Raw genomic sequence first — 8,551 nt, forward strand, 5'->3', positions numbered from 1 at the left:
TGAATACATGAATAAATGGATAGCAACTCTCCCCGGGCCCTGTTGTGAATTATCTGCATACTTGGAATGTCTCTGAATGAAGGATGAAGAGGTCTCCTTTTGGGAGTCAGAGAAACCAAGGATTCTCAAGTCTTTGAGACCATAATACACTCTGGTCAGTGAAGGATCATACATTTCTCCTGGTGGAGCTGCAAAGACCCTGCCCTGAAATCCCTGAGTCCTGGGACCCCTTGCAGGCCGTGTGATCTCCCTGCCTCAGGGGCAGTTCTCTCCACCCAATGTGGGACTTGAACTTACAACCCTGAGATCAAGAGTCGCATGCTCTACCAACTGAGCCAGCCAGGTACCCCTAAGCCTTTTAAAGTAATATAAATGGGAATATAAAACTTTTAAACAGACTATCATCAATATTATTTTTTTAAAGATTTGAGAGACAGCGTGCATGTGTTTGAGTGGGGGAGGGGCAGAGGGAGAGAATCTTCAAGCAGACTCCCTGCTGAGCACGGAGCCTGACGTGGGACTTAACCTCACAACCCATGAGATCATGACCTCAGCTGAAACCAAGAGTTGGACACTCAACCAACTGAGCCACCCAGGCACCCCAGTCAATATTATTATTTTAAGAATAATTCAAGGAACGGCAATGGCCTTTAGTAGCATTTACTTTTTTAAAAAATATAATTTCATGCAACAATTTTTGAGCTCCCCCTACTATAGGCAAGGCATTGTTGAGGGGTTCAAAGATGAATGGGTCTCATCCCATAGAGCTCAACTACCAAATTACATGGAGGAGGTCAAGCAGCTGTATACTGAGTTTGTTGTGATTTCCCCTCTATTTTGGGCCCCCTGTGACCACCGCTTTGTATTTTTCATACATTTGTTCTTCCATTCTTTCATTCAGCCATTCAAGATCTATGTTGAAGAATGTTCACATGTCAGACATTATGCCAGGTGCTGGAATCACAATGACGCACTGAAACAGATGTGGTACGTGTCCCTGTGAAGTTAGCAGCCCAGAGTGATGCAGTGTATGTAGTGTGGGAATACTTTGAGCTCCTTTGGTTCAAGAGGGGGGTTCTTCGTGCAGGAAATGGGAGCAGGAAAGTCTCCCCTTCAGTTTCTCACTCTTCTTTCTCTGCCACAGCACATCGCAACCTGGACTAGCCACGTTTCCCGTGCCCAATAGCCACACACGGCTTAAGGCCACCTTACTGGACCTTGCAGTTCTAGGTCCTTGCTACTCCGAGTGCGGCCTGCTAACCGACTGCCTCTGTACCACCTGGGGGCCCATCAGAAATGTCAGAGCTCACTTACTTTTATTTATTTTTTTTTTTTTTAAAGATTTTATTTATTTATTTGAGAGAGAGAGAATGAGAGAGAGAGAGCACATGAGAGGGGGGAGGGTCAGAGGGAGAAGCAGACTCCCCGCCGAGCAGGGAGCCCGATGCGGGACTCGATCCCGGGACTCCAGGATCATGACCTGAGCCGAAGGCAGTCGCTTAACCAACTGAGCCACCCAGGCGCCCAGAGCTCATTTACTTTTAGATGGTATTAAGAATAGATGGAAACCAAAAGGGATTGATGACTAAGAAAAAGGTGTGCTTGTGTGTCTATATTTAAAAAAAAAAAAACAAAAACAGTGGCAGTCTGCAAGGGAGCATGACTGAATTTTCTAGGGTACTAGTCACATTCTGTTGTGGGGTTTTTCTTTGTTTTGGTTTTTTTCGGGTTTTTTTGAGAGAGAGAGAATGAGAGCGTGCAAGCAGGGAGGGGCAGAGGGAGAAGGAGGGAGAATCTCAAGCAGGCTCCACGCTCAGCAGGGAGCCCGACAAAGGGCTTAATCCCATGACCCTGAGATCATGACCTGAGCAAAATCAAAAGTTGGATGTTTAACCAACTGAGCCAACCAGGCACCCCTGGTCATACTCTGTTTCTTAATCAGAGTGCTAATTACATGAGTAGATTCCATTTATAAAAATTTGAGCTCCACACTTAAGATTTTTATGTTTTTCTCTATGTAATTATACTTTAACAAAGGAGTGTTTCAAATATGTGGCAAACCTGGATCTATCTCCCTGGGCTACTGTAGAGAACACCTCCACTCCCCCTGCGTGTCTCCTGTACTCTCCCACTCCGGACACACTCACAACACTCCTGCCACCAGCGGTGGTGGGTCTTTCTCCCCCACCAGTCAGTTCTGTGACGCCAGCCTGACGTCCTGCAACTTAACTCATTTCTGACACGATCTACCCAGAGATGGCGTCAGATCCCACAGGTGGAGGGCTCAGCCCCACAAGACTGCCCCCCACCCCACCACCACTTCAGATGCCAATAGCCAGTCCAGGTTGTCACCTGCACTTCTGACCAATGGGCTCTAAATGGAAGGTTCCTACTACCCCTTCCTCAGGTTCAATTATTTGCTAGAACAGCTCACAGAATTCAGGGAAACACTTACCAGTTTATTATGTAATAAAGGATATAATAAAGGATACAGATGAACAACCAGATGAAGAGATAATTAGGGGCAAGTCTGGGAACTTCCATCCCTGTGGAGTAGGGGTGTGTGATCCTCCCGATAAGTGGATGTGTTCACTAACCTGGAAGTTCTCCAAACCCCATACTTTCGAGATTCATCACAGAGGCATAATGGATCATTAACTTCATTTCCAGTCCCTCTCCCCTCTCTGGAAAACGGGGTGGAACTGAAAATTCCAAGCATCTAATCATAGCTTGGTCTTTCTGGAGACCAGAGCCCATCCAGGAGCCCACCGAGAGGTCATCTCATGAAAACAAAAGACATTGCTATTACCCAGGAAATTACAAGGGATTTAGGAGCTCTGTGTCAGGAATCAGGATTGAAGACCAAATATTAGAACAAAAGATGCTCCTAGTGCTCTTATCACTTAGGAAATTAAAAAGGTTTAATTAATAGTTTTTTCTATTATTTCACAACTACTAATATAAAATACATGACATAGGCTTCTACAAGATGTCCCTAATTGCTGATATTTTTAATTGGATAGTAGAAAGATTCCCCACTGGCTATAAGACTGACCTAACGGAAATGACCTATTTTGCCAATTAACAAATTCAAATTTCTATTTATACTATCACTGTGGAGAACTGCTTACATCCTTACTTAGGTAGAAAGTTCCTGATTACATTTCTCTGTGTCAAAATAATTTGTTAACCTTCGGTCCTGCTATAATACCCATAATACAGACACATAAGCAGAGTTCAGAGAAATCAAATATTTTCACTTATTTATGGACATTGATTCTCTCATTCAGAGCAAAACCATCTGCATAAAGTTCATAGACAATTAAACTTAATAAATAATATATGTGATGTTAGTTAATTAACTTGCAAATTGATTCCCCTCCCACCCCAGAATGGCCAGAAGTTTGTAAGAGTCTCATCAAAGTTTTTTGTTTGTTTGTTTGTTTTTAAAGATTTTATTTATTTGACAGAGAGAGACACAGTGGGAGAGGGAACACAAGCAGGGGAAGTGGGAGAAGGAGAAGCAGGCTTCCTGCTGAGCAGGGAGCCCGATGTGGGGCTCGATCCCAGGACCCTGGGATCATGACCTGAGCCGAAAGCAGACGCTTAACGACTGAGCCACCCAGGCGCCCTCATCAAAGTTTTAAGACCTGAATCAATTAAGTCCATTAATGAAACTCTTTCTACTGTTGGCACCCATTCAGTTCTACACATATGTCCCAGGCCCTTGGTCGTGCTTATCTCTGTGGTTATTAAAATAACTAAGATGAATCCAGTGCCATAACCCTGCGCTACAGAGCCAGCTTACCAAGCAATCCTGCCTGCCAAAAGACAGTTTGAACTTCAAATAGTTAATAGTAGGCATGATTAGTATTAAATGGGTTTTCGTAAAACAACACAAAATGACTTATTTCCTGATTTTTTTTAAAAGTTTATTTATTTAGACATTTCTCCCTATTTCTACATTCTATCTGTTTTCCTGAAATACTTCCAAATGAACTAAAATTAAATGTGTGCTTTTACATTTCCTGTGGGAAACAACTGGAGAAGTCTTTGAAAATTGCCTAAAATTTCACAAAGTCCCTCAAAGCCTTCCCAAGAATCAGAGAAACTGCTGGAAATTTTTAAATAAATAAATGAATGAATGAATGAATGAATGCTTTTTTTTCCCTAAATGGGAAATACTTTTATTCTTACCACTTGCTCAGAGTCCACGGATCTCTTCTCCAAATGGGCTAATCATATCACAAATAGTTTCCAGGCAAATGCAATAGCTATGACACCTCTTCCCCCACCTTTCTCAATGGACCTTTTCCTGCAAATGAGGTGAAAATCACATTGAACTATGTTTTGAACAAATGAGAAGAACTTGATAAAAGAAATGCTTTAGAAAGCAAGAAAGAGGCAAATACAGATTTGAGGGGCTCACTTACTAGGGATTAGAGCTTCATTTCCAGATCTTGGAGAGAGGGTAGGAGCCCCTTCCAGGCAGAAAGTGAGTAGAACCCACTCCTGACCTCAGAGAGGAATTGTCAGGAAAAGAAAGAAGGGTGCTGCCTCCACAGAAGTTTCTGCCAAGTTCTAAACCCAATGCCCAGAAGTAACATATATGTGTATTATGGTAAGTTAGAAAAAGGAGTAGAAAGGAGGCTAGAAAATGTGCCCTTCCTAAAAGGTATTTTATTTTTTTAAGGTATTTTAAATTTTTTTAAAGATTTTGTTTATCTATTTGAGAGAGAGAGAACACAAGCAAGGGGAGGGACAGAGGGAGAAGCAGACTCCCCACTGGCAGGGACCCGGATGCGGGGCTCCAATCCCAGGACCCTGAGAACATGACCTGAGCCAAAATCAAGAGTCAGATGCTTAACCGACTGAGCCACTGAGGTGCCCCTAAAATATAATTTTTTTTAAAGTACTCTATACAAAAATGTTTTGTACCTCATATCCAAACTCCCCTGCTTTCTTAGCAATAGAACTCAACTTTTTTTAACATTATTTATTTTAGAGTGAAGAAGAGGGAGAGAAAATCTCAAGCAGACTCTGCCCTGAGTGCAGAGCCCAATATGGAGCTCGATCTCATGACCCTGAGATCATGACCTGAGCCAAAATCAAGAGTCAGATGCTTAACTTACTGAGCCATCCAGGTGCCCCAGAACTCAATTTTTATTAAGGGTAGAAAAATCCCACTTAAAGATTACATTTACCAGCCTTCCTTGCAGCTAAGTGTAGTCATGTGACTATATTCTGGACAACAAGATAAGTACTACTGGCAAAGAGAAAAGGAGAGGCTGATGGGAGGAGAAACAAACGTGTCTGCCTCAGTCTCTAGCCTCAGGGAACCTACATATAGTGAGGAAGACAGACAGGTGCATAACACGAGTCATGGTGTGCATTATATTCTATTGTGTACAAAGGGCTATAGGGATCCTAAGTGGAAACTACTCATTCATATGAGGGCATTTGCCCAGTGTTATGTAAGCAAATGGATTTTAGAGCAACGCCTAGTTACCAGCTGTGTGACTTTCAGCAAATGCTCTACCTCTCTGAGCCTGGATTATCTTATATTTGAATAGAAAAGTAAATCCTACCATTTAAATAAATGTTTAAAGCATTCAGTACCAATTATATGGTAAATAAATTTAAACCTGGCACCCCCCCCCCACCTTTTCTTCATGTTGTTTGAAAACTAAATGCCACTGTGCAGTGAAAGAAGTGGAATGCTGATGGGGAAGAAGGATGGGGTCTGATAAACCATTTATCTGCTTTCATTCGCAAGACAATTTCATAAACCATTCACTTGCACAGGAATCTTAGTTTCTGCCCTCTCACTGAAACCACATCATTTGGAAAAGCGGGAACTTCTTCACCATTAATAAAATACTTATTTATTAATATGGTGTCACTCGTGCCCACCTTGGATGCTGGAGCTCTGCCCTCCCCATCCTCATGCCAAACACGCCAAGTGGGACCAGAGAGTAGGAAGCAGGGAAGGAGGGTGATCAAGAGCTTTGGAGTCCATTTCTATGTGTTTAGCAAGTGTCCCATACTTCATTGTCTTGGTTTATGAGGAAAACCTGGCCAGAAAAATCATCTGTGATCTTCTGCATTAGATGGTAAGGGAATAAAACCAAGTTGTTGAGCATGGAGTAAAGTGTCTTTATCTGTAGTTCTCTTCCTCCACCCCCAAATTATAGGCATGTTCTCATAGGAATAAACACACAGAGCCTCCCTCCAGGACTGCCCAGTATGGGATTCAAGAATCCAGCAGAGACCAATCAGGCCAACCCCCCCCCATTGGAATATTTCACTCTGACAGTCATAAATCAACTTTCAACAAGCAATTTCAGGCTACTGGATATCAACTCAAAAACATCATGGTGGCACCACCTACAAGTCAACAACAGTTTTAGCAGCATCACTTTCTCTGCCCCAAAAGAAGGGTCTATATCCTGTGTGAATAGTTTATTTCAGTGACTCAGTGATTTTTCACATGTTGAGTTGGCAGCCATCTGTCTGCTCCGGTCAGAGCCCCTGCACTCCCTTTCCGATCCCCCAACGCGCGCGCGCGCACACACACACACACACACACACACACACACCCCCGCTGTTCCAACCACAGCATGCTACAGTGCTCTGCTTTACTTTCTAGGCTTGCAACTAAGGTTTCATTTGAAAACACACTAAAATCCAAGGCTAAAACTTTTGAGAAGCATTGTTTCTTTACCCTTAATATTAAAAAAAAAAAAATGGATGGTGGGAAAAATTAAAATATTAATACTATTGGTGAGATCTGTGGGATATACAAACTTAATATATTTGAGAAAAATGAGGGCACTTATCCGGGGTGCTAAAAGTGTCAAATCTTTAGCCATAGTGGTACATTTAGATAATTATGTTTTCAACTGTGAAAACAATCCCACAAAATCAAAAAGCAAATATGAAATGTTAGGAAGATAGCATCAAAGACTGTAGCTAAAAGACAAGGTATAGGAAGACAGAGTCAAGACCAGACGCCAAACTCAGGATCTGGCAAGATGGCCGGGCTGCCCTGCAGGATTTATCAAGGAAACTAGCGGTTGCTGGCAGAACCAGTTCCTGGCATTAAAGAATAAGATGAGAGCAACGCCCATATTTTCATGTGGTCGTTGTTGGCCCCCAGGATCCCCCCTTTTTTTAAGATTTTATATATTTATTAGAGAGAAAGAGAGAGAGAGATAGCACACGCAGGGAGGAGAGAGAGAAGCTGGGCTCAATCCCAGGACCCTGGGATCATGACCTGAGCCGAAGGCAGACGCTTAACGGACTGAGCCACCCAGGCGCCCCAAGGGAAGGACTTTTAAACTTTAACTATTCCTTCCAGAAGAATACCCAATGGCAGCCCCTTAAGTACGTTTCATGACCGAAATTTATCATCCTAATGTGGACACGTTGGAAAAAATATGTTTAGATATGTTGAAAGATAAGTGGTCCCCAGCACTGCAGATCTGCCAGTTCTGCTATTGATCCAGGCTTTGTTAAGTCCTCCCAGTCCAGATGATCCATTAGCAAATGATGGAGCAGAGCAGTGGAAGACAAACAAAGCCCAAGCCATAGAAACATCTAGAGCATGCACTAGGATATATGCTATGAATAATATTTAAAATCAATCTGATCAAGTGTGTGCATCACTTCTCCTCATATGCCAAGACTTCTTCCTTTATTGTTTGCATTTAATGGACACAGTCTTAGAAACATTACAGAATAAAAGCCCAGACATCTTCAGTCCTCTGGTGACTAAATGCACATTAGCAGATCTATGTCTTGATTCACTGTTGTAAAGCATGATCAGAGGCTAGAAGTACCATTGGGATTGCTGCGAAACATTTAAAAGCAAGTGGCCCCTCTCTGCTTTTCTTCATTTCCCCCATTATGTTTTAAGTATAAAGAACTACGAATGACAGTAGTTGTCAGGGTTAGCTTTGGGGGTGTGGGTGTTTTTATTTATTTTTTTTTGAGGGGGAGAGGTAGCTTTAATTTTGTGAGCTCCTTTCCCCCTTTTAATGGCGATCTAGTAGCATTTGGTTAAAAGCAGCTAACAAATTCTTTATAATATGCTCCTTAGATATTATGCAGCCATCAAAAGGAATGAGATCTTGCCATTTGCAACGACGTGGATGGAACTGGAGGGTATTATGCTGAGCGAAATAAGTCAATCAGAGAAAGACATGTATCATATGACCTCACTGATATGAGGAATTCTTAATCTCAGGAAACAAACTGAGGGTTGCTGGAGTGGGGGGTGGGGTGGGAGGGATGGGGTGACTGGGTGATGGACACTGGGGAGGGTATGTGTTCTGGTAAGCGCTGTGAATTGTGCAAGACTGTTGAATCTCAGATCTGGACCTCTGAAACAAATAATGCAATATATGTTAAGAAAGAAAAAAAGAAGAAGAAGAATGTAGTAGGAGGGGAAGAATGAAGGGGGGGAAATCGGAGGGGGAGAAGAACCATGAGAGACGATGGACTCTGAAAAACAAACTGAGGGTTCTAGAGGGGAGGGGGGTGGGAGGAT

General features: G+C 42.6%; 1 pseudogene; it reads left to right on the plus strand.

Annotated features, from left to right (window-relative positions):
- Positions 1 to 7,034: 7,034 nt before the first annotated feature.
- On the plus strand, positions 7,035 to 7,640 carry LOC118535144 (ubiquitin-conjugating enzyme E2 N-like; annotated as a pseudogene).
- Positions 7,641 to 8,551: the final 911 nt, after the last annotated feature.

This window comes from Halichoerus grypus, chromosome 14 (genome assembly GCF_964656455.1).
Source record: "Halichoerus grypus chromosome 14, mHalGry1.hap1.1, whole genome shotgun sequence".
NCBI classification, from domain to species: domain Eukaryota; kingdom Metazoa; phylum Chordata; class Mammalia; order Carnivora; family Phocidae; genus Halichoerus; species Halichoerus grypus.